The 27,783-nt window shown below is 39.3% G+C and overlaps 1 long non-coding RNA gene across 1 annotated transcript; it reads right to left on the bottom strand.

Moving 5' to 3' along the window:
- On the bottom strand, positions 1–27,052 carry LOC130683155 (uncharacterized). Its single transcript, XR_008996767.1, has 3 exons — positions 26,826–27,052; positions 12,166–12,204; positions 1–261 (listed from the first exon to the last, which is right to left on the bottom strand). It is a non-coding gene; the product is annotated as an uncharacterized LOC130683155 (long non-coding RNA).
- Between the last annotated feature and the right edge of the window lie 731 nt (positions 27,053–27,783).

The following is a 27,783-nucleotide window of genomic DNA, read 5'->3' as shown; positions in this document are numbered from 1 at the left end:
ATAAACTTGTCATGTTGTTTGGTGTAATAAGGTAATGTCATTGTTCATGAGGCTGATTTAGTAACATTACATCTGTTAATTTTTTTTACATGAGTATTTTGATTTTTGACAGTAAAGGTGAGAGTGACTTAATATTGAAATAAGCATGCTTATATTATTTTTATTATTCCCTTTAGAAGCACGTTTTGTTTTCATTTTTCTTTACCCACCCATAAAGTGCTCACATCTAGTATCTTCTCTGATTTAAATCCAAGAAAAAACCTAATATAAAACAAAATTATTTTGAGGTTAAATAAGTTACTAAATGTTCCAGAGAGATAAATCCTATGACTTCTGTACTTCCACAATTGTGTCTCTCTTCATCTCAATTGTCTCTCAATTCTGTGACTCAAACTCACGGGTCCAATTTGTGAAATCAGTATATAATAACAATAGATTGTGTCACAATACCAAATTGACAGTAATGTTGAAATTTCTTCAGGGTTTAAGACCAGATCTTAAAGACAAGAAATCAACACACAAAGAACACAGCATATAGTTCTTCTCCACTGTAGATACAGAAATCAGAAATTTTGCAGCTTCCATTAACTTTCAGCTAACCTGGAATAGAACAAGAGAGATATAGGGGCATATTTTAAAAATCTGGGTGACAAAATGCACATAACACCATGCAAGCAGGAAAATAAAAGACCCAGCCAAGAAAACTTCATCCTTTGAGAGGTAGTTAAATGTTGAGGTTAAGGGCACAGGCCCTGGGAACACTTTACGTGGCTTTGAATCCTATCTCTACAACCTAATGACAGTTAACCTTGAGCAAGTTACTTAACTGCATTTGTGTCTCAGTTGCATTTATAAAGTGGATATAATATAGTGCTTAATTCACAGAATTGTTGTGACATTGGAATGAGTTAATATTTTGTTTCATAGAATATGACTCATTACATTAACCAAATAAAGTATAACAAATAAACTGTGACTTTCTAGAAGTTGTCAAGCATATCCCAGTTTGAAGATGTCAACTGTAAAAAAAAAAATGCTGTGTTAGAATTAATAAAAATACGGTCCATGTGAGCACCTGAAACACTGGCAATTTGCATATGTGTATTGAATGTTAGCTGATATTATTTGTAACATTCAAGTAATATTAACACTATGAATAATCACTAAGATGTTATTTATGTTGTTCCCGTTTTTCTGCTTCTGGGAGAGAGATATTTGTGTTCTTCCACAAACAGGGTCATAGGAAAGAGAAATATTTTATCTGGTAATATCAGCTGGCATTTCCCTGTTATCTGAGGGTGAGTCAAGGCAAGTGCTGGTAGCAAAGAGGCACACCTCCCAAAGCCACAAATATCTAATGAGGACACGGCTTCTCTTGTGGGTGAAGGAGCAGCCCCTGAGTCAAAGTTAGATGAGGCCCTGCACTTCTTGTTAGAAACTCCAAAGCACTCTCAGGGCTCATGTGTAAAGAAATGAATGATAGCTAATACAAAGTGAGCTATTGGCTCACTTTTTTTTTAATGAAATTGGAATTTCATGGGCTATATGTGTATGTGTGTATATATATGTATGTCTTCACCCATACCCATACAATCTGAGACTCAAATTTGGAAAACTTTAATAAAGAATAAATAAGCACCTGAATACAATAGGCTTTAAGTCTTTTTCTTAACTAGGAAGCAATAAATATTATTGAATGAATGAAGAAATAAACCAGCAAATTAAGCAAATGAGTTGCAAACAAATAAATGAGCCAGAGAGCTCCAATGAGATGGACCAAAGAGGGATGTCACATTTCAGCCAAAGTGCTGGCCTTGTCATCTCACCCAGAACAAGGGTCACAACAACTTTTGGGCAGGAAAGTATATTGTCTAACAGATTCACTCAGGAAAAAGGGGCACACCTAAGTCACTGGGAGACAAGCAAAGAGCATACACTAAAATGAGGAGATTTGTTTTCCTGGTTTATGGCAACAAGGTCAGGTTTTTCCTTTGCTAATAGCCAGTCAACCAATGAATGGCACACCATTAATGGATGTCTTAAGTTATGGGAAGGAATCGGGTTTCCCAAATGAATGTTCTTTCAATGCACTAAAAGGAAGTGATCAGCAACCTAGAACTGGAAGAGCTCTTACATTAAAGAGCTCCCTTTACTTCTTGAAATGGGCACTAATGGTTTAGTTAAAAAGGAAATAAAAGATGACTAAACCACTACAGGAAAAGAAGGTAGCACATTCTTGGTGACAAGTTTGGGGCAAATCTTCACTCATGACTGGTGGCCAGGTTACCAACTCTAGAAACAAACAGAATTCCAAAGTCCAAAAAATTTAAACAAAACTGTGTTACAGTAAGACAGGGAATGGCAAGTGAGAAATGAAGGGATTCATTTGTGTAAGTTCAGTTATGTAAGTCCTTATGTCTGTGGCTAAAAATTTACCAAGATTTGTCTAAAGGATAAAGGCAAGAATTTGGTTTCTTGGGCTTCCATATACTTTGTATTATCACAACATGGCTAAACAAGAAGAGTAAAGCTGTAGAAACTCCCAGGGGTTAGAAAGAGATTTCTGACCTTCACATAGGATTTCTTGGTTGACTAGGTATGTTATATTATTGTGGGATTTTCTCTTAACCCTTAAGTACCTGTCTCTGTTGTAGGCACAATAAAACTCATGAGAGCTATAACTGGGTACACAAAGCCCAATTTGTCATCCCATTTAATCACAACAGGGTTCTCATTGTTGATCATCAAGTCATGATCCCTTTGTCAATTTCCTTAGCTGATAGAAAGTGAAAAATATCTTTAAGGGTATTTATTGCACTGTCGGCTAATGGTATTTGTCCTTCTATGATAAAGAAACAACTTGCTTTCTGGGGTCATTGTTTCATCTTTTTCCATGTCCTGTACTGCTGACTCAAGTATAGTGATATTAACTGACTTGAAAGGGAGCTTAATAGTGCATGGAGAGACAGGAAACATGGTGGGAATATTTAAGAGGGGACTTTACAAGGTCAAGTTTCCTTTCTGCAACTTCCTTCTGCACATCTCAAACCCTTTTGTCTTTCTGTTTCAGGAACCAAGGGATGTTTGGCCCCTTTCTTATCCACAACCCTCATTAAAAGTCATTAAAATGTTTCATTTGAATTCTACATACAATGCAATTAATACATGGGCTCTCCTAGTCTATGTATGCAATCTCTATTACCTTGCTTGGAAGCTCTCTAACAGTGCTCTGTGGATGACATCAGATTTTGATACTGATTTATCGTACCCTCCTCAGATGTAAATACACTTGCTAAGATGATGAAAACCGGAAACTACAATACTGCTTTTCTTGCTATAGCATCAAATTCAGTGCCATCCATGATGCTTATTTTAGTTGTCTCTTCTTTCCTGAATACACTAATGAGATGATATTGATGATGGTAGAGAGTAAATGGATTTAAGTCATTATTGTCCTTTGAGCCTTGGTATAAAGCACTTCCAAAAACATATTCCATTTGTATAAAATGAGTATGCATACATATCTAATCTCTACCTATGCCAAAGCATTTTTTTATTATAATAAGAGGCATCTTTCTGGATTTTCTGCACAATCAAACAGTAATTAAGCATAGGAAGACACAGGTAAGTGCATGAGATCCATGTTCAATTAAAGGAGAAAATGCTGGTTAAGTATCAATTTGTATGACATTTAATTTTACAAAGAGGATTCAGAAAGCTTACTCTCTTTTTCTCACTTATTTCCTTTTATATGTATGTATGTACTTACACACATGTATGTTTTCACACTGAAACCATATTCTCACTTCATATGCTAGAGTTGCTGCCACATGACTGCCCCCATCAAAGAAAATGTGGATATATATTGAAAATCCCCATGAAAAATAAAATGCTTGCATAAATTCATGTAGGGCAAATAAAAAAGCAGCCGGGACCCAGCAGGCTGAGTCAATGTATAGCTTGCATATGGAAACAATGACACGATTGTTTACTCGCTGGTTTAATGATATTCACTTTCTCCTAATGGCAACGTGGAAAACGTGAGTGGCAGATGCTGTGCCCAGAGCGGAGAGAGAACAGCGGAAGGTCTAGAGTAAGGAATTTATCCTAACACCAGAATGGAGTGTAACTCCTCAGTTTATTAACGCTGTGTTTTTTTTAGAAAAAAAAATACTCTGATGTCTGCAGCTTAAATTTCCATATTTTTATAACAGTTCAGCAACAAATTTACATATTTCCTGGAATCTGCAGATATAAAAGCGGTAAAACACTCCAGGCATTATTAGACAGTAGATTATAACCCATTACTATTGTTTCAATTAGCAATGTAAAAGTGACCTGCAGTGTTCAGATGACCCACTAATGGATTTAAACGCTTTCAAATATTAATGCAGGTTTTCTAAAGATGAATCCCAAACCCATTATTCCTGGAACAACTATGAGCTGAAAAGCTGGCAATGATTGTGCATTATGTGGAAAGGCTCATGGTTAATTAAATGAATACCTAGCATTACACTATTCACTTTAGTGCTACAAAATTATTTCTCATTGATTTTTACATTCTGAGTCTGTGATTCAATTTACTTCTGCAATTTGTGTTGCCGTGTCAATAAAAGAGAACTGCTTGGAGATGGAAGCATTAGAGACTGATAAATACATTAAGATCCAATGAAAACGGCAGTTTTCCTATTGTTTTCCCCTATTGAAATATCATTTGTAGCAGTACTTTATGTATTATTAATACAATTTTTGTTTGCTTCCATATGCTCTTTTCTCCCCTTTTCTATTCAGGAACAGGAATATTAGCAATTGCTTGAGGGTGAGTAGCTAATTTTGCAATAACAAGTTCTCTCACTATCAAGAACAAAAGCACCATCAACACAAATCTGTTATTTCAAGTTAAATGAACTAGAAGGCCAGATTCTTCATCAAAGTCAGTGTGGGGAGGTACTGTGTGTGTGTTTTAATTTCAAGGAATAAATGACACTCCTCTTTGGAAAGCTAAAAATACCCACATAGTTCAACCCAATTATCCAATTTATGTAATAGAAATACAATTCAATATATTTATGAAGTGCACATTTTATTTGAAACTTTTTAAACACATTTTGCAGTTGAGTCTACATGTGTCTTTTAGTGATTACCTGGACTCTGTTTAAGTCTAAAGTAGTAAGTTGAAATATGCTTTAATGCTTTTCTTTACTCCAGAATGTTGCAAATCTCAGTTTCATACATCTTGGTGTCTAAGGGAATCTTAGATGAGTTATCCTCATGTGATTTGGACTCCCAGTCCAGGAGATGTAAACTTAACTTTTCCTGAGAAAAGTAGGTTCACCAGTCCACTGTAATAATATCTTCTAACTAGGATTATCTCATTGGAGTTTATTGTGCCAAACTGTCTCCATGAGGATGGTCACTAGACCTCTTCACTTTGCATGTTTAAATTTGTCTGCTCTCTGCATTAGAACCAATAGAGAACCAGATCTCAACAAAAGTGATATGCCGGACCTGAAGGATTTGTCTTCCATTGTCAACAGCTTCCTTACAAATCCTATTTTCAACTCATTAGTTTTCATATTGAGCTGAGTTTGCTGATTAATTTGAGTTTGACTATTGATTTGACATAAAATGTAACAAGGAAAATTTTATATTGAAAATCATTCTACAAAGAGGTTTAAGAAAAGATCATTCTATACACATAAGAAAATTAACAAAAAAAAGAATACAAATGATCAATAAACATAACAAAATGTCAACCTCCCTACTAATCTATGGATGCTGATTTCAAACAACTAGCTTTTTTTTTTCTTGGCTTACCATTGTCCAAGATGAGAAGGAAGAATCATATTTAATATTGGTGAGTAAAAATGAAGCGCACATTTATCTATACCACTGATGGGTCATACTATGATATCATTTTTCTAAAGGTAGTTTGAGCATATGTGTTTTTTAGATTTAGAGAGTTTACATATCTTTCACTCTGAAACTTTACTAAAAGTTTTAAAAGTCTAAAAAATATTTTTACCTCAGGAAATAATTATGAACATGTGCCAAGATTTAACTATGTAAGCTGTTCATTGAGACTCAGAGTCATTTATGAGAATAAAGAATTGGATGCATCCTAAATGTCTACTATGAAAAATTAGCTAATTCAGTTCTACATTGGTATGACTGAATATTATCCAGTGATTTAAAATAGTATAGAACAACAGTTAATGGTGTGGAAATATATTTACAATATACTGTTGATTGAACAAAATATGTCACACATACATACACACACTTACAAGTGACCAAATGGTGTATAATGTATTCGGTGTTTATAAAGTTATGTTATGTAACTTCTTTAATAATTTTGAAGTTATTCCAAAGAAGTTAGAATTATTGTTTATAGTAATTTTTTAATAAAAAAGGTAACTCATGTTCATTGTGAAGGAATTTAAAATGCCTTTAAACAAAACAAAAAACCCCACTATACATCTGTATATCCATCTACATGTAGCTTTGGAAGATACATGCCAAAATGTTAGTAGAGGTTATTTTTAGCTATGCTGTAAGTTGTTTTTATCTTGTATTTTTAAAATTTATAATTTTCAAGTCTTTCTACAAATAACATGGATACCATTTTTAGTACTTAAGAAATATTATCAAGAACTTTCTTTTAGTTATCCTACACAGAAACCAAGTGGAACAAAACCCCTGTAATTTTTATGGGAGGCAAGATGGAATGAAGATAAACCATGCTGGAGGAAATAATACTGATTTGCCTGTCAAAAATCTGGATTAGAATCCCAGCTCTCTGCTTTAGTGGTTGGGGACCCTGGCAACTCACTTAAGTTCTCTGAGCATCAGTTTCCCTAACTGTACCCAAAATAGCAATGGTCAAATGAGAAAAGAAAATGCCTGCCTAGTTGCATCTGAATATTGAGTTCTAGTGACATCTGAGAGGGCGGCAAATGGGCTTAAATATCACTGATCCCTTCCTCCTGTTCCAGTTCACTGCTTCATTCACTTTCCAGAGCTGTGCCCACTTAAAAACCAATATGACTTTTACTGTGTGACATTTTGCTCCAAAGGATTTTTTGTCGTTAAAATGAAATATACCTTTTCAGAAGAGACCAGAGCAATAAGTAATATAGCAATGTTCATAACACTTTTGCACCCAGTAATTAGGAAAACGTCATCCTTATTGTTGTGGCCTTTGCATGAGCTCCGAGTGTGCAGGGCCCATGTTGCTCTCCACTGCATGCCCTGTGCCTGCACGAAGGTAGGTTCCTATTGCAAATGAGTACATGCAACACACCCCAATGAGAAGTTCAAAATATGAGTATTGCATTTTTACTGAATACTTATTCACCTCAATTGCAGCAAAATCAAAACAAATAACCAAAAAATGATTATGTAATATTTTGCTAATTATTTAGCAGCTAAATTTTAAAAGGAATGTGATACTAGCCGCTCTTAGAAGCTGGGGTCATCACATTCAGTAACCAGAAAACTAGCTACATCCTTTGCCAAAGATCCCAAACTCCCTTCACCCCTCAGCCCCCGCTTAAGGTTACATGGCTTGGCACTGGCGGGGCAGAGCCCCTCAGGCAGTGCCTCTGCTTGTGGTTGTGTCGCTGGCTGGTGAGGAGGGCCAAGCACAGGCCTTGGGGGCCGCACACGGAGCACTCTTTCTTAGGCAACTGGGTAAGGAGGTGAGCAACAGGATTTTTACAATAGAACTTTCAGTATCCACACGACTGTGTAGTCACCGTCAGGGAAGGTTGGCTGTAAGGTTGAATATGCTTTTAAAAGCTGGCTTAGGTTCATGCTGGTTCTCAGTCTGACATATTTACAAGAGAGAGAAACTTAGGGTCTCACTACTTGTTTGCTCAGCTTCAAAATGGGACAAATCACACTCGGTAATCACAGGCGAAATGAGTTCATATGCAGGGGGCACTTTAAGCATTGAAGGCAGAGAGCAAGCTCTGAATTGCTAGATCTGACTAACATTGCTACTCACTCTGTTACCCCTACTGGAGATGGGAAAAACATTTGAGAGCTCCCGTCTGAGGTGAGACAGGGCAAATGGGAGTTCCTACAAACTAAATGGTAAAGTAAGAAAATGGTTCAGATTATTAAAGCCATAAGATATTTGACTAAAATTCCAAGTCCCTTTATTCTTTACTTGGTAGACACAAACATGGCTGTCTATATTAAGAAGGCATTGTTTCACAGCTGAAAGAAACCTTACAGGCTATCTGGGATGGTCACCTTCGCTTATTCTTCCATCAGAGGTAGAACGGGTTGCTGGGTGTTGCCCAGCTGGATATCAGGTCCAATCTAGTTCTCATGCTGCATGGCCTGGACTCTCTACTGTGTTTATGTTTACTTAATGGCTTAGAATAGACTATCTTTAGATTCAAACAAAAAATCCCTCAAAAAACCAAGAAAGCTGTTGAACTCCTTAGTCTTGAGGCATTGAAAGAGACACATTTCTTGCGGCACCATATTTTACAAATTACCTTTATGTATTTTTACACATATGACACACACACATATATATATGTATACCCTTCTCCTCCTAATTATTAACCAATATACTGCTAGATCGGGGGATTACAAATACATTTTTATAGAAAAATTCAAGATTCTCACATGTAACTGCTTTTCAGTAGTGTTTTGTAAAGGAATGACTGGGATGATAATGGAACCTGCTATGCTCTTAGGGCATGGGCTGGCTCCCTGGCAGCTAGTATTGTCCCCAAGTTCTAGAAAGTGCTGATGGAATATCTCATTGTCTGCTGCAATATAAAGGGAACAATTGATCAGAACATGTCACTCCCATTCATTTTGAAAATAACATATAGAGTTGAATGTACAAGTGCTGAGGTGTGAAACCCTCAGTGTTGAAGAAGGGAGCACTGATGTATGTAGATAGGTTGTTAGTCTACATTGACAGTTCAGGACAGAGTCACCAGCTGTGATTCTGACAAGTGAGCAGGGAATGTGGCACTCTTCACATTTGGCCAAAATTTTCATGTGGCATTAATTTTATTTTTATTTTTGCTTTGATTATTTTACTTGCACCATTACCTCAATTAATGCACAAGCAGATAATAATATGTAAATATGGAAATAACTGCAACGTAACTATGGAAAAATACCTAAATGAAAATAAAATGGAATAAAAAAAGCATTTTATAATGAAGTAGACAAGGAGCATTTAATATAAGCATGCATTTTCTTCTAAACGTTTTCACAAATTTGATAATTAAATTCATTTTATTTAAAGTTAGCTAAAATTAACTTAAACCAAGAGAAAAAAACACTAATGCTCTGTACTAATATATTGTAAAAGCTATAAATCTAATTAGATAGTGGAAATTCAATAGAAATTATTATAGCCATAAAGAATTAGAACACAATAAATAGTAAGGATTTTAGAAATTTATTGTCTAAAGTAGATAATGCATACATTATTAAGCTATATGGAAGTCATCTGGAGAAATATTTATTCAGAAGTGAACTAAATGAGGATACAGATTATTAAGGTCACTTTAAAGACATTAAACCACCAAGAAGCAAGATTCTGAAAAGAGACTCAGTGAATGCTTAGTGTCAGAAATCTGTAATAAACAGAATATGTATTTGTGAAGACACATTGCATCAAAAATTCCTTTTGAATAGTTACATAAATAGCTTCATTGTTTAAAAGCAACAGGAAATACATTTTACATAATATGATCAGAAAAGGAAAACTGCACTTTGTGCAAAGATTGGTATGAATTCATTTTCTTTGTTATGGCTTAACTAACCCCAGTCTCTCACCCCTAATCATAACAGACTCCTTCTGGTTTAATTATGTTTCTACTTCTAAAGATGAGTTAACCACTTACACAGGGAATTTGACTTTCATTGATCAGGAGAGAAAAAAAAGTCTGTGTTCTGATTAACCATTTCACTGACCACCACCTTAGCTTCTTAAAATGGTTTTCTCTCAGGCCTCAGAGTGAAGACCCAGCAAAAGGTCAGGAGGCAAGAAGACCTCCTCAGAAGCTATAGAACAACTGCAAACAGTGTTATAAGTTAGTTTTTCATTAAATGCACAGTAGAGAGCCTGAGAGCTAAAATGGGAGAGGACTTTCCCTCCACTGAAGGAAATACACCTTTAGCGACCAAATGGTGAAGAAAATTACTAGACCAAGCAGCAGAGTTTAACCTGAAACTTGACTGACTGTGCATCATATCCTTTCGTTCAGCTAGAAAAATCAATTCCTCCACTTACTTGCAATTTTAATTGCAAGGCCTTTGAAATCACAGAAGAGCAAACATGAGATTAGATCTGAAATGTATAATTTACTTTGGAAATCAAATAACAGCAAAACTATTGAAAATACAGCATCTTTTTACACTCTTTTACTGAGTATGTGGTTTTAACATATTCTGAGATATGTGTTCGCTGTAGACACACATAACACAGTTTTTACAGAAAGTAACTGGAAGACTAAACTTTCATTTGGTCTAAATATCAGGGTTATAGGCAGAGGCTACTTAATCACTTTGTGTTTTGAGACTTTTTTTCCACCTTGAGGCTGTGGGAAAGCAGATTTGTACTAAGTATCAATGTTTCTTAGATGTTTGAGATAATAATCTAAGAGCAGTGTGTAGTTATGAAAGAGATTGCTATTGGGTAATCACTCTTTGAAACTGTAAATTTTAGTGCAAACTTGAATTAGCTCTACGGATTTAACCAACACCTATGCTCAATGTCTACTCTCCTGTATGATTTGCTGGATGCATTTCAACTTTTCAAATTACTAATATTCAGTGAGAAAACATAACTTCCTATGACCGGTACTATGGCATACCTCTTCATATTGCCAAAGTACCTTGCCTACCTTTACAATAAAAAAGGCAAGGAAATAGTTTAAACTCAGGGAAGCAAAGTCAAAAGATAGCAATGTGTTTCTTACAGTAATTCACTTAATATCTGAAAATCAAATTATGCAAAGTCTATGGAAATCTTAAGTCCACAGTCATGTATATATGTATATACACACACACACACACACACACACACACACACATGTATATGGCAACCTCATTTAAGATTACACTAAAATTCTGTGAGCTGAAATTCACTGTTGAAAAGGAAAAGTGTTTGACTCCACTGGACCTTAGCTTCATTTTGGAGCTTAGTATATCTGATGTAATAAATTCACACTTTTCTGTTACATTCGTTTATATAATAAGCTTATAAAAAAGAATATAGACTAAAGACTAAGTTGCATAATGAGATTTAATCTGTGTAAAATATGTCCCAGAAGAAATGTCCTTTACTTTGATCATATCCCTTGAAACAAGATCCCCTGCTGGAAACCACAATAAAACAAGAGCTAGGGAACAAAACTCCTCTGGCAAGCAAGCTTGCTTTTTAAAGCAAAAGTTCACCAAACCGACTAAGTCCATGATCCTGGGGTGGGCTTAATTAATGTCAATGAAATCTCAAAGGTTCCCTGAGGCTTAAAGGGGAAATAAATTTCAGTGAGTTCCAGGCCTTCATCTCTGAGATACTAAGCCTGGAGACACATACACACACATAGACACATAGGTGTGCACATGTGTGCCTATGCTTTGCCATCACACCATACACACATGCACACACACTGTAGGTGTCTATTTCATTATGAAATGCTCTTTTTCCAATTTTATTTATTCCAGAGGAAGCTCACACATCATTTTACCATCATTTTCAAAATAGCTCCAGAATGTCAGCAGCTATATTGTAATCTTCTGTATCAGCATGATTTAGCATATTTCTCTAGTGGACATGGAAACATTTCTGTCTTACTTTTAGTTTCCATCATTAACTCATATTTATGTTGAATCTATAGGGCTCCTCTGACAAGCTCAACTGAAATGACATACCTGAGTAAAATCTCCAACTATTTTTCATTAAAATTTTACCCCATGTTAAATAGTCCCTCATTGAACTAAGAGAGCCTTTTTTGTTTTTCTGTTTGTTTGTTTTTTCCAAGTGCACACTCTGTTCCATTTTACTCAGCGTCAATGAGATTCTGGGCCTGATTACAAATCCTTCTAGCAGAAACAAATGAATGCAAATGCCAATAAAATGTTTAATTTTCTTTTATACTGTTTATGTAGGCAAAGACTTACCAAGAACAGGTTCCAAGATCACAGAAACTCATGTTGTCCCTGAGAAATGAATGAGGAGGCAAGACATCAGTTTTCATTAATACCTAAATATATGGTTAATGCTGATTCACTGGCTTGGAAATTCCAGTGCCACCCTGTAAATAGCACAGGTGACTTTCAATTTGAAAACACACCAACACACACACACACACACACACACACACACACACACACACACACATGTTACAGAGCCATTAAGCTGCTGTACCACCCAAAAAGCAATCATCTTTATTACTGATCCACACACTGAAAAATAATTATTTTTGTGAAAATTCTCTTCCAGTTATTCTGCCCTTGGCTTTCCAATTATGTCAGCCATATCATTTGGTGCCTCTGAGAGTTTTGTTAAGAAGAGTTCCACTTTCTAAAGATCTCAGAAATATGCAAGTGGTCTTAACAAATATGGTGTGACTGCCGGATGGTTTCATGTTGCCTTTGTAGCTTCTAAGATACTCTAACATTATTTAATTAGTTAAAATTTCTCCTCTCTTGAGAAATGGAAACTCAATGAAATGTCAACAATGCTGTCAGTCTGCTTCAGGCTAAACTCATTACACAAAAACTAAAGGTAAAAATAGTCCACGGCAGAATTCTTTGTCATAATTTTGAGGCCCACACCTTATGCCCATGAAATCCATATGTGATTCCATGAAAATGCTAAATTGGGAAAAATAGCTAATAAATTATCTCAACAGAGGCAATAATTGATCAGTCATTGCATAGAAATTTATCTAATTAGCTAAATAACATATCAAGTTCTGTTGGGGAGTATCTGAGCACTACATTTATTGTTTGATGAACCTTTACTTTTCAATTCTAGAAAGGCCAAAAAGTGCTGTGTACTGCTCTTCACTCTTAAAATAAATTTTTTTTCCTAATTAATAATTTTAAAAAACCATGTTTTTTAAGCCAAGTGCATCCAAGAGCTGAACAAAAATGCTTCACTTTATGTGAATTATCATGGAGGGTTTAGATCCATGGAGTCATTACTAAAGATAATGAAATTTGGTATTTTCTATTGTCTGAGGATTTATAAAGGCTAAATTTCTTGATTTATTTAAATAGATGATAGTAAAGAGCAAACTACAAAAACAAGTGCTATATACTAAAGGTATGTGAATTACCTCCTTTCCAAGGATAATGCAAATTAGAAGTACGTAAAGCTTTGTCTGCACCTGGGATCTTTAATGAGGATAAAGGAAAATCAGACAGAGATTCTCCTGGGGAAAGAGAGGATCGTTATTTGAATAACCTGCAGTGAATTCTAATCAATGCGACGTGACTTTGAAAATGAATGTGGTCTTTCAACCGGCTGTACTTGAGCTGTAATATTAATCATAACTTCATGGTACAGTAAAGCTTATGACAAATGCTTATTCATTGGACTCAGAAAAAGACTGGCTTGGATGTGTCAAGGAAATATGGAGCCATGGAAATACAAAAGCTCTCCTTTTCTCTTCCTTGCTTAGCGCATTTTGGCTAGTGTATTCTGTTATCTTTCTTTGATTATCTCGAAAGAGACTGATGCAAATTGCATGTCATAACTGTAATTGTTCTCCTTTTTTTCCAAAGATGACATTTTACATGTACTTATTTCCTGACACAGTTTAAAAATTGTTATTTAACATTAAATTACACCAGGAAACTGGTGTGCCAGTCTGCTAAGGTCGCATTAAACCACACAGCAAACCTCTGCAACAAAGGAGGGGATTTTAGCCCAGCCCCATTAGAGCCCTGCAGTTTTTGCAAAGTGCATCCTGGGCCTGAAGAAGGTTGAGTGTATACATGGCAGGTTTCCTAGAATGCTAGGTAGAAAGGTGATGTTGACTTACATGATAATTTTCAAAAAAATCAGCTATTGAGTGTTTTCTACCTAAAATGAAATGTAATTAGTTTTTGACAAGTTGACATTAAAAGGCTTATATCAGAGGAACATAATGTGTTAAAGCTAAATGCTCAAGAATCAGACGAGGAAGGAAGAAAATGATAAAGTAAACATCTTAAAATAATTTAAATCATCTTTTGTCAGAAAGTAATTCCAGGGAAAGAGGAAGCCTGGCATACTTGGACTGGTCTAATGGAAATAGTGTGCAGTAATCAGAGCTGTTATCTTGGTTCTTGCTGCTGCTATAATGTTCTGACATGAACTGCAAAGGTGTGCTTCAGACACACCATCCACCGTGTGCCATTACTTTGCACAGAAACCTTGTTCAGAACAAGGCAAAACATTCTTCAAACGTGTATTTTCACAGGGCAGCAGTCTCCAGATTTCAGGTATGAACAAAAAGGGACACACCTGAAATCTGATGGCAGCCAAGGTGGTACTCACAAATCTGAGGGCAGCCAAGGTGGACAAGGCACTCCACACTTCCTCTTGTTTCATAAAATTTAAGATCCAGAAGGTCTCATGAGATACCATACATGCCATGCTTCCACGTTATACTCAAACCATCGTGGTCTCTGGGATACACATGCACACACAGAGGGAATATATATTGAATATAAATGGATGTGCGCATGTGGGTGTGTGTGTGTGTATGTGAAACAAATATGGAAAGTAATATTGAAGCTGTATGTGTATATAAGGCGTGTACAAACTCAGGTAGATGTATGTACATATAATGTAGGTAGAAAGGTGGTGGACTAAACTGTAAGTCTTACCCTCACATCATGGACCCTCATATATGGTCCTTGATAAGTGTTTTTAAATGCCATTTAATGTTCTTTTACTGACAGTTTCATTTGTAGCCAAAATTATTAATTGTGAATAATTAGAACTTGTTGTGTATGTGATTTTTAAGCTTCTAACCCTAATGTTGATGAAATGCAACATTTTTTGGCTCTCCCAGTGTGCTAAAAATTTAGATGCTCTATGAGACAGACATTAGTTTTATCCCCGTTTTTGGAGATGAAAACCCAGGGTCTTAGGACTGTTGGGTACTTTCTCAACTTAATCCAGGCTGTAAGTGGCAGAGCCAAAAATGAAATCTCTACTTCTAATAACACTTCATGCTTTTAAAAGACAACTTTATTGTGTTATAATTTACATGCCATAAAATTTGTGCATTTTAAGTGTCCGATTCAGTGATTATTAGTAAATTGACTGAATTGTGCAACCATCAATAAATTCAGTTTTAGAATATATTCACTTCCCTCATGCCTGTTTACAGTTCATTTCTGTTCCTATCCTCAGCCCTAGGCAACTAGTAATTTATTTCTGTCTCTATAGGTTTGCCTTTTCTGGATATTTCATACAAATGGAATCATACAATATGAGGTCTTTTGTGTCTGGCTTCTTTCACTTAGTGTAATGTTTTTGAGGTTCATATGCTGTTACCTCATCCTTTTAATAATGCATTTGTCAACTCTGTTCATTGCTTCTGCTCTATTTTGAGCTGTTTCTATTTTAATTTCAATTTAGGATGGGAAGCAAAGAGATTACTGCAGCATAAGGAAAAGAATACTGCAATTCAGAGGAAGAAGATCTGGGTTTGGGGCATGTGACCAAGGCAATCTGATCTCTAAACCACCTTACCTGTAAAATGTTGCTAACTGAAAATAAATGAGATGAAGCCCATAACAGTGTTTGTGAAACTATATGAAATAATCGTTTATTATTATTGAATTTTTACAGCATCATGAGGCAAATGACTCAAGTTTGCCAGGGGCAAATAATCGCTCTTACATTCAAGGGATTCTGGGTGTGGGGTGAGAAAGGCTGATTAATAATGTCAACCATGATGAGGAAATTAAAGATCCTTTTGTTCAGGTGACCATTTTCTGGTTATAAAGGTGACCTCAACTCAAGTTCAAATGTATATGCCACAAATCGTAGGCTTTAATTATGCAAAATTTGTAAACTATTCCCAAATTTTATTCAAGGCAGCCCATAACAGTGGTCAAATTGTGGAAAGTATGTAAGAATCACCTCCAGTGACCTTTAAAAATTCAGATTCATGGATTTACTAGAATCAGAACTTAATAATCTTCATTTTTAAAAATTCTGAAGATGATCCATTTATATTTTAAAATTTAAGAACGAAACTTGAGTGAAAACAGTTGTTAAATATGTTACCAGAGCATGGTCTATGTAATGATATTAGAGCACTGTAGAATCATGTCACAAATTCTCCTTGTGCAGACATTGCTTTTGGCCTCCTATATCCATTTTCCCTTCTTCCTGTAAGTATTTTCGCCCCCAAATTTTAACTGACTATATGATTCCCCAGCCCTCCTTGCTGCTAGGTGTGGTCATTGACTAATTTCTGGTCAATGAGATGTGTACAAGTGTGATGTACATAATTTCTGGGTCATGTCCTTGAAAGGATGGTGTGGGTAAAATTGTAATATTTCCAGAATATCTCACCTGGCTTTAGTACATCTGTATATCAACAGGTGTTCCTAGTGGGTGGAGAGCAGTAGTTCATCTCCATATCAGTAGGTAATTACCTGGGCAACTGAGTGCTTATCTAAACCTGAGAGGTTGGGGGGAGGTTCTTGTTTGCTTCTTCTGGAGCAGGAGAAAGAAACAGCCCCAGACCACAGTTTGTAAGCAAAAAAAGGGCTTTAAACTTTATTTCTTCCTTTGACTGATTTCAGTTTTAGAGGTATTTTGCCCCTGGATTTCCTTTTCCTGGAGTTACATCTGGATGTAGTCGGGAGGACTTCTGAACCTGAAATCTGTCTAAACGGAAGCGACTTTAGGAAGGCTCCCCCTCGAGACGGTGGGGAGATGCCCAGAACCCCTGCTGTGAATGGTGGGGAGTCCCCAGTGGATGCAGCTGCAGAGGGTGCAGCTTCACCTGTTATTGTTGCCCCATCTGTGGGGCTTCCAAATTGGGAGCCCCTAGTGAGGAATTGGTCTAGGGTTAAGTACCTCCCAGAGGGGTGGGGCCTTCCCCAGAACTGGGGAAGGGTGGAGACACCAGAAGCTCCAGAATTAGCCCTCCGTGAGTTAGAACACTGCTTAGAAGCCCTTAGTGGCTGTGTAGCAGCTGACATTGTAGGGTCTTTTTTCATCAAGATAGTGGAAAATGTTATCCAGGAGAGAGAGAGAGGGTTATACAGGAGAAAGAGAGGATTATCAAAAGCAAGGAGAGAGAAGGACTTAGGTAGGAGAGAGACACACTTCAGCATCGCTTGAAGAAGCTGGGCAATAACCTATGGGATGTCATTAAGGAAGAGAGACAGTTATTGAAAAGACAGGTCACACTCCTGGAAGATTCCTTAGCAGCAGTGAGTGGGGAGGAATCAGGAAAAGCCACGTTGCAGGAGGCTGTGGGTGAGGGGAGGAAAGAATGGTGTCATCAGCCCCAGAGATGGAGGAGAATCTGGGGGGAGAAGAGGAGGTGGTGGGGCCATGGTCTGATCTGCTGCAGAGGCCATATCCTGAGGTACCAGCCTCTCTTGTTTTAAAGGTCTACCTGGCTGTAATTAAGAAAATAAAAATGAAACAACCGTGAGCTCCTCAGGGGGAAGGAGCCACCACCTCCCCAGGTTGGGGAGCGCTCCATGCTCCTATACCCAGGATGAGCTGGTGGACATGAGCATCTGGTATAGGCAGAAGCCATCAGAATCTCTGCCTACATGGCTTTTATGTCTCTGGGATATGAGGGTGGAAAACATTGTTATGTCAGTATTGAGATGAGTAGACTGGCTTCCCTGATGACTCATCTTCCCTCCAGCAGCAGTTGCAAAATGCCCATCTCACCTCAGGGAATCAGACACTCCTGGAATGGCCGACAGCTGCCATCAGGGTAGTTTGGCCTAATCAGGGTGATTTACCATATTTACACACTAGCTGGAAAATGTAGGTAGAGCTCTAACAGGTAATGTGGGAATTGGGTATGAAAACAAAATCTATAATATGGGCCCCCAGGGCCCTGATGAGGAGGTGTCCACTGTAGGAATGAGAAATCTGGTGCTGCATACAGCTCCCCCAACTCTCTTTGGGTCCCTAGTGACTATTCTTGCTCCCCACCTAGGGCAAGCCAAAAGTGAGGCTACTCATACTTTAGCAGATCTGGGGGAGGTTGAAACAATAAGGGCACAGAAGGAACTACAGGCTACGACTGAAAGGAGAGGTGCAAAAGAGGCCCCATAAAGGTCTTGAGGACCCAGATGTGGGTTGATTTGAGAAAGGCCAGGGTAGTGAAAGAAAAGCTTGGTGGGCAGCCCAACAGAATCTTGTTAGAACTGTGGCACCAATTAAAGCCAGAGCAGCAGTTCCAGCTGCTGAGGTCCAGGACACAGAAGCGAGTCAAGGCCTCATACCTGGCCTGTGTCCCTGCAAAACTTCCTGGGGGACAGTACTCAGGATTAACCTGGGCCCTCACCCCCACAGTAGGATGATTGGGCATCGCAGTTTGACTGAGGTGGGGCTCAAGGTCCCCACCTTGGGGCACATGTTGAGGACCAGAGGCCACATGTAGAATTAGCAATTCATTGGTCCCCTGTGAATGTACAGTGTGTCCTGGCACTGGTGGACACAGGAGCTGAAGGTTCTCCAATTTATGGCAACCCTGAGTGTTTTCCCAGGACCCCTGTTGTGACAGATGGCTATGGGGGTAAGGCAATTAGAGTGAAGAAGGCCCAAATCCCATTAGGGATAGGACATTTACCCCCAAAGGAATATACTGTGTACATTTCTCTCATCCCTGAATATATTTTGGGGGTAGAAATCCTGCAGGGCCTGTGGTTACAGACCACTGCAGGTGACTTCAGACTGAGGGTATGTGTGGTAAAGGCAGTACCGAGGGGACTAAGCACCCACCTGCAGCTCTGCCTGTATCTCAGCCGGTAACAAATACTAAGCAGTATAAATTGCCTGGGGTCACAAGGAAATTGGAGAAACTCTACAGGAGTTGGAGAAGGTGGGCATCATAAAACCCACTCCTAGTCCTTTTAATTCCCCAGTGTGGCCAGTGAAAAAGCCGGACAGCTCCTGGTGTGTGACTGTGGACTACAGGGAACTGAATAAAGTCACACCCTCTTTGCATGCTGCTGTCCCCTCTATAGTAGCCATTCTGGACATCTTCAGCCATGAGGTGAAAATGTATCATCATGTAGTAGACCTTGTTAATGCTTTATTCTCTATTGACACAGCACAGGAAAGTCAGGAACCATTTACCTTCATGTGTGAAGGCCGGCAGTGGACATTCACTGTCCTTCCTCAGGGATACCTACACAGTTCCACCATCTGTCACGGACTTGTAGCCCAGGACTTGGCCACATGGAAGAAACCGCAAATGGTGCAACTGTATCACTACATTGATGATATTATGCTCACATCTGATTCTCTTTCAGATTTAGAAGGGGCAGTTCCTAGACTGCTACAACATCTACAGAAAAAAGGATGGGCTGTGAACAGCACCAAGGTTCAGGGACCTGGTTTGTCTGTAAAATTCTTGGGGCTTGTCTGGTTGGGTAAAACTAAAGTTATTCCTGAAGCAAAAGCAAAACTGAAGGAACAAAACAGCAGCAGACTCACAAACTCCAAGAAGAGACCATCAGTTACCAAAGAGGAGGGGTGTGGGAGAGCAGGTGGGGAGGGAGGGAGAAGGAGATTCAGAGGTATTATGATTAGTACACATTGTGTTGGGGGGGTCATGGGGAAGACAGTGCAGCACAGAGAAGACAAGTAGTGACTCTGTGGCATCTTACTACACTAATGGACAGTGACTTCAATGGGGTATGGGGGGAACTTGATAATATGGGTGAATGTAGTAACCACAATGATTTTCATGTGAAACCTTCATAAGAGTGCATATTAATGATACCTTAATTTTAAAAAAGAGTTTTTATGTCTTTTGGGCTACTGGAGAGTGTTTATCCCACATTTGGCACAAATTCTGAAGCTCTTATACTGGTTGGTATGAAAGGGCATCAGGTGAGACTAGGGTGAGACGTGTGCAGCTGTTTTTACTGCTGCCAGTTGGTCAGTCAAGGTAATACAAGCCTTGAGTGCAATGGACTCATCAAGGCCCTGTGAGCTAGATTAGATGTTCATGTAACTGAAGATGGTTGTGGATAGGGTCTTTGGCAGTGGCTTGAATGGACATGACAACCTATTGGATTCTGGTCACAACTATGGAAAGGAGCAGAGGTCTGGGTCACCTTGATAGAGAAGCAACTGGCTGCTGTGTACCATGCCTTACTGGCTACAGAACCCATCACCGGAACAGTTCCAACAAGGTAATACCCAACTGTCCCACTGTGGGGTGGGTGTGAGACTGGACTCAAAAGCCACAGAGTGGGATGGCACAGATGCCTACACTGGACAAATGGGGTGCATGTTTACAGCAGTGCAGCACCCTCTCTACTAGCTCCTTAAGTGGAGAACTCCAACATTTATTGGGTGCCAGTGACCTATACCAATGGAAAATAGGAAGAACTTGCTTTTGAGCCATTGGTAGCTGAGAGTCCTTACCAGGAGGGAAAAGAGCCTGTATCTGGAGATGCTTGGTATACAGATGGCTCCAGTCATGGGCAGCGTCCAAAGTGGAGGGCTGTGGCTTTCCATCCTAAGACTGAGACAATATGGATGGAGGATGGAGAGGGGAAGAGCAGCCAGTGGGCTGAGTTGCAGGCTGTATGGCTCGTGATCAGCCAGGAGCATTTGCCCATAGTTGTCTGCACTGACAGCTGGGCTGTCTATTGGGGCTTGACCCTGTGGCTACCAACATGGTACCATGCCAACTGGATGGCCGGTCACTGGCCCCTCTGAGGGCAAGAGTTGTGGCAAGACCTATGAGCCTCTGGTCAGACTAAGACTGTCACTATATATCATGTGACTGGCCATTTGCCATTGGCATCCCGAGGGAATGATTAAGCAGACACATTGGCCCAGGTGCATTAGCTAGGAGGAAAGCCTGCCTCTGATGTGGTCCAATGGCTATATCAGCATATGTTGCATGTGGGGCAAAACACAATGTGGGTTGCAGCCTGTTGATGGGGCTTGCCATTGACCTTTGAAGAAGTCAGCTGAGCCCAGAAGGAGTGCCTTGTGTGCTCTAAGAGGGACTTACAATGACTCCCACAGCAACATGGGGCAATAGTGAAAGGGGTGATACCCCCTCTCAGGTGACAGATAGACTATATTGGGCCTCTGCCCATATCAGAAGGATATCGGTACACCATGACTTGTGTGGACACGGCTGCTGAACTATTGGTTGCTTTTCCTGCATGTTGTGCAAATCAGCAAACCACCAAGAGGGGCCAGAGCATCTCTTTGCAGCCTATGGCTGGCTGCAGGTGACTGAGAATGATCAAGGCACCCACTTTACTGGACATGTGTTACAAGGATGAGTGCAGCAATTAGGAATAAAGGGGAAGTTTCATGTACCATATAACCTGACTGGGACAGGCATGATAGAGAAGTACAACAGTTTGTTGAAATCTGGCCTGAAGTCAGATACCAATAGTCTATGGGGTTGGTCAGTTCACTTATGGACAGTGTTACAGCATTTGAATGAGAAGCCCCATAAGGGAGCTTTGAACCCTGTGGATATGCTAACACACCTTGGTGCCTCTCCTATGCAACTGTTTGTGCAAACCAAAGAAGAACTATTGAAGTCAGAATATGGCCAGCAGAAAAACATCCTGCTGCCAGCCCCTACTGCTAAACCCTGGAGACACTGTTGAATAGACGTGGCCCTGGACATTTTGACACCTGGACCAGTGATGATTGGCCCTTATGGCACCTTGGGAAAAAGCCTGGAAGCTGGTCTCATGTGTATTCCTGGAGTAACAGCAGAGTGGCCCCTAAAGATTATGGTAGTGTACCTAAAACGTCCAAGAAGTAAGAGCCTCTTATGGGAAGTTTTGTTTTATCTTTATGGCCAGGACATGTACCTCCTGTAGCCCTACATATTGACCCATCTGTAACTCCCACAGGGAGGGGGGTGAAAGTCTGGTGTACTAGACCAGAACGAGATCCCATTCCTGCCACTATTCTGTCACAGGACCACTCTCTTGCATGCATCCTACCTGATGGACAAGATTTGCCTATGCTTGTGTCATTAAAACATGTATCTTATTGCCCTTAAGGTTATTTTCTTCTACATTCCTTTTGGCCTGAATGTGTCCCGTGGCTGCAGCTGCCATGTGATGTTTGCTCTGAACTCTCTACCTCTTTAGTTACTGCCTGCTAGAATGGATGAGCTTTGGACTTAATCTGCATAGGACTTTGAACCTAATGGAATCCTCCAGCTTGAGGATTATCATGATTTATTGCTGTTGCTATTATATGTCATTAATCTGGTCACAATGCTCCAGTTTTCTCACCCAGGGACCATTTTGGAAGAGGAGAAACAAGTAGATTGTAAGTGGATTTTGGAGGGGTGGCCTGTGGGTAAAATTGTAATATTTCCAGAATATCTCACCTGGCTTTAGTGCATCTGCATATCAACAGGCATTCCTCAGGGGTGGAGAATCGTAGCTCATCTCCATATCAATGGGTAGTTACCTGGGCAACCCAGAGCTTATCTGAACCTGAGAGGTTGGTGGGAGATTCTTGCTTGCTTCTGCCAGAGCAGGAGAGAGAAATGGCCCCAGATCACAGTTTGTAAGCAATAAAAGGGTTTTAAACTTTATTTCTCCCTTTGAATGATTTCGGTTTTAGAGGTATTTTTCTCCCTGGAGTTACAGATAGGTTTTCTTTTCCCATTTCTCTCTTCCTCTTTCTTAGTAGCTGGACTATGGACAGGGTAGTTGTGAGCTATGTGTGACCATGTAGATAAGGGCAACGTTAGTGAATGGTACACAGAGGATAGAAGGAGCCCAGGTACTGAATAATCTCATGGATTGCTTATCAGTTTAGATTCTTAAATTAGAGAAACAAACTTATTTTGTTTAAATCATTGTTATTTTGTTCTCTGCTAAATAGTTAAACCAATATGCCTGCTAAAAGGCATCCAATAATTAGAAAACTTGGGCAAATAGCTTTTTAGTTTCTTAGTTCCTAAGGTTGTTTCTTTTCTGAACACATTCACTTCACATAGTTTAAGGCATGGTGTCTCTCTCTGCTATTCTGTGCAATAAAGAAAAGTCTGAAGATTTGGTCAGAGGAACATTTCAACATAAAAACTTGTGGAGGAGATGGCATAGGGACTCCAGCTTGTGAGGCAGGCATTTACATTTGGTCTTTTATTTTTAGGCTGGGTAAGCTTGAGATACTGGCATGAATGAAGGCCAGGTGACTGTCTCAGTGATCTTTGCTTTCTCCAGAGAACTTAGCTTCAGCACTCAAAACTATCTGTTGATTTATCCTCAGCAAAAGACTCCTGTGCAGTATGGAAATACATGAAATTTGTAGGTTTATCCATGGATACACTGCATACCTATGCTGACACTATTTCTTTAAAGGTGAGATAGGAGGATATGCAATATTAGGCAGGTGGAGTCCACCACTGCTGGGTTCCTTTCAGATCTAACACTTTCCTGGCTTTCTCTCCCTTTCCCAAAATCCATTGCTGATTCTCTACTACCTTAAGAATAAAGTACACAAAGATTCAACACCCTCCATGAATGCACCCCAGTTCACTCTCTTTCTAACTTTCTCTCTATATATGCTTGCCCTGAATGTCCCTGTATTTTCCTGACCTTACATTCTGCCCCACCTGTTCCCTCTGCTTAGCAACATATCTCTACCTATTAAATTTCCATCCAGTCTGCGTGAGTGAATGCCCTTCAGTGTTATGTGAATACACAGATCCCCTGATGGCAGGGGAGGTAAACAGCCCTGACAGCTCCTGGACATCATTCTAATAGATTTTGAATGATGATCTCCCACTGAAGAGACTCCATACGGCATAACTCCAAGTCAGAAATCAGAGCACTGAAGATGCCTGATGATCAAGAAAGGGTTATCCCCATATTTTGGGTGCCCAATGTCTGCTCCAGGTAGGCTAAGATCAGATCTGATTCCATGGCATAGCCCTTTCTTGATAGTTGCTTCCATCTAAGAAGTCCTATTAGCACACTGTTACAGAAGACCCTTCTAAATGCTTCTCATGATCTCTACCACATCTGGGTACACACTGTACCTACCCAACCACTACTACCTTAGTCTGAGCCACCGTCAGCTCCTACCTGAGCTTAGCTGAACTACTAAGGCAGCCTCCCTACTGTTGTCTTTCCATTGTAATCTCCCCACCTCAGTTAATTCTACAAAAAGGAATCAGAATAATTTAAAACCCATTAATGGCTTCCCATTGCACAGATAATGAATCTAATAACAACTCTAATGATCTAGCTTCTGCCAGTCCCTCTGACTTCAGCTTGTACTACCCTACCCTTATCCACTATACCCCAGACACTTGAGCCTGTTCCTAAACACCCCCAGCCCTCTCTGTTTCTGGTCTTTGCACTTCTAGTACCTCCTTCTGGGAATGCACTGCCCTTTTGGCTTTGCCTGGCCAGTCACTTGTTATCAAATTAGTCTCAATTCAAAAGTCACCTCTCAGAGAGAACTTCCCTGGTCCCTGCTAGCCAATATTCCTCTCTCTCACCATATCAGACCATTTTCTTCAGAGCACCTAACATTATTTGAAATTAATTTATTTTAATTGAGCATATTGTTAGATATTAATATAATGTTGCTAAAAGAATGAGTTTAGCATAGTGGTTAAGAACTCAAGCTTTGGAGTCGGTCTTCCTGAGAGAGTCTTGTCTCTGATATTTAACATTTATGTGCCTGGGCAATTACTTTTCCTCTTTGTGGCTCAGTTTCCTCATCTGTAAAATGGGGATACTAATAGCAACTACTCTATAGGGTTGTTGTCAAGATTAGATAAACTAATACATGCAATAGAGAGGAGCAATGCTTATGTGGAATATTATATGTATGCAGAAAAGTCAGCTCACAGTTTAAAGAATTACATTTAAATCTCTAACCATGATCAAAGACAAAACATATTTCAGTAACTACATAAATTTAACAAATGTTTAAGATTTTGGGTGGAACCAGGGCACTTTGTGATCATTATATGCTGAATTTTTAGGCCCCTGAATTGTTAAATTGTTAAGGAAAGCTGCTGTTCAGAGTTCTGATATTTTTCTTCATTAATACATTCATTTATCAACAATATTTTACAGAATTATTATATGTAATTCTGTGCTTGGTTCTAAAATGGATGGATTGCCCATGGACCTGAGAACAGATGTAAACAAGCATTTACAGTGCAATGAACATGACAAGCCATGCATCCAGAACCATGAGAGCACAGAGAAGGGAGAGTGAGGAAAGGAGTACCTACTCCAACTCTCCACTGGGATGGGTTTGAGTGGCCAGGAAAGGTCCAAGGTCCTTGCAAGGCAGGCTTTAACCTCGGACTGCTTTGGACTGTGTTTTGTGAGCACCTGTGGATTCCTCATTCTGGTCAAGAACAGCATGCGGGGGACATGCAGTTGCTTCATGAGTACATAACCAGCAAAGAATGCAGAGTCGTTTGCTCTACTTAGCAGCATGTGAATAAATATGCCACACATATGTATTTACACAAATGCAAAATTACATGCTTGCTCCAGAGGGGGCAAGAAGAAGAGTGTTGAAACCTGATGGTATATCAAGCATTTCCTGAGGGATGTTGTCTGTCAGTCTGTTCATGCTGGCTGATTGAAAAGCACATGTGGCTTTCAGATGTAGAAAAGGAAAAGCATTTGCATGTAAAAATTGGATTTTTTTTAGTATAATGCTTAAGCAGTCATACAGTATTCCTGGGCAGATCTTTGGGCACACATTTTTGGAAAAGCTTCTGAAGACCATCCTCCTGGTTTTCTCCTTTCTTCTCTGGCCATGGTCCTGTTTCAGGGAAAGAGTTTATTCTAGCTGAGGCCTTCAGCCACCATTTGTCTATTGCAGTGAATATCTAATATCTCTCTATTCCTTTATTATAGGAATAAACCATTCCTAGGAAGGAGTAAAAAACTGCTCTAAGTCCTTAATTCAGTGAAAGATAAGGTGTGATATTTATTTTCACCCTGTTAACCCTTTAATCAATGTCAAATCTTACTATAAGAAAGGTGAATGGGAAGCAAAATTCTGATAAGAGTCATTCCATGAATAAAAAGGTCTGTAGTTGAGTTTTTAAATGGGAGGTGGTAGGGGTGGGTGTGGGTGGGGTGGTGACTGAGGTCTGTGGAAAAAGCACCAGGGAAGTAAGTGTTAAGGAGAGAAGCAGATTAGTTGTTTATCCAAGTCTGCCCTAACTGAAAAGTAAGTAAAGCTTCAGAAAAAGAAATGATACAGCCCTTCAGCTGAGTGTGTTGGTCTAATAGTCAACTAGATCTTGATCCAAAGGCTGCCCCTGCTACTAATTATTTTCCCTCGGTGGCAGAGCCTGCTAGGCTGCTCTTATTCTGAACACATGGCCAGATTGCATTTCCCAGCCTCCCTTGCACTAGATGTGTTCACATGATTGAATTCTGGTCATTGACCACCTCCACCCTGATCCACAGTCAAACTGCATTAGAAAGTCACATGAGATTAAAAAAATGAGATTTTCATGGGTTAGACAGAAGAAATTTTGAGGTTGTTATAGCAGCAGGTCCTTTCTTACATGTTTGAATAAGATTCCAAAACTCTGTTTTCGTGTCATCTGAAAAAAAGCTAACATACCTACCTTATTAAGGTTGTTATGCAGACTGTGGGGTGATTTCTCTTCTTGTCTTCCAGTTAATTTCCTCTCTTTCTTGTATTCATATTTTTCCTTATTAAAGTAAAAAAAAAAATCTAGTTCTCATTCTCTGATGCTTGTTCTGCTTACTAGTTGGAGAAAAATTGTAGGAATGACAAATTGCTGTAAGTCCTAAATTCAGTGTAAGATATAAACTGAGGCCTATGGGGCCAGGGTCTGAGCAGAGTCACAGTAAATGAAAAAACAAAGAGGACTCTAGGAGACTTGAAGTTTAATATAGATCATTACTAATTTTCTCAGAGGGGATGACACAGGGATTTTACACAAACAGATTGCACAGAGCTTCTCAGAAATACTTTCTAGACATCAGACTCTCATCTCCAATTTCATACCCATGATAACCACTAAAAATCTCCCCCACGTCTTAGCTGTTTGGTTTTCTGACCATCAAAATCATTACTGCCTTCACCCGCTCATCCCCCTCACCACTGTCTCTATACTAGAGGAAAGCAGTGGAATTTGTGGCTTTACCCATTGGCCAAACTAAGCCATACCTTGCCACACGCCTTAGGTTTTGTTTCCTGCTTTATGGAGGAAGGTATACAATCCCTAGGAGGTATGGTTCTAATTTCCACCAATAGCTTTTCTTGTAATTCTCATGGAGCACGTTCAGTGAATAAAATTCTCTCCCTTGTTATGTGATTCGATCTAATCACTTACATGACCCAAGACAGGAAAAATTAGAACAGGAATATTCAAATCTTCATTCTGACAATAAGCAGTCATGAACAGTGCTCCACAGTCAAAGCAAAGCCCAGAATTCATTCCAAGGGAAGGAAGGATGAATGCAGCTGGCCTGGGAGGCTTGGGTGGAGAACACTGAGCCCTGGCCTTCCTGAAGGGATGGGCAGGGTTGGCCACCTGGGAAGGAAAGTGCCGCCCA

This window comes from Manis pentadactyla, chromosome 3 (assembly GCF_030020395.1).
Source record: "Manis pentadactyla isolate mManPen7 chromosome 3, mManPen7.hap1, whole genome shotgun sequence".
NCBI classification, from domain to species: domain Eukaryota; kingdom Metazoa; phylum Chordata; class Mammalia; order Pholidota; family Manidae; genus Manis; species Manis pentadactyla.
Note: the sequence above shows the minus strand (reverse complement) of the source record. Positions and strands in the feature narration are given on the sequence as shown.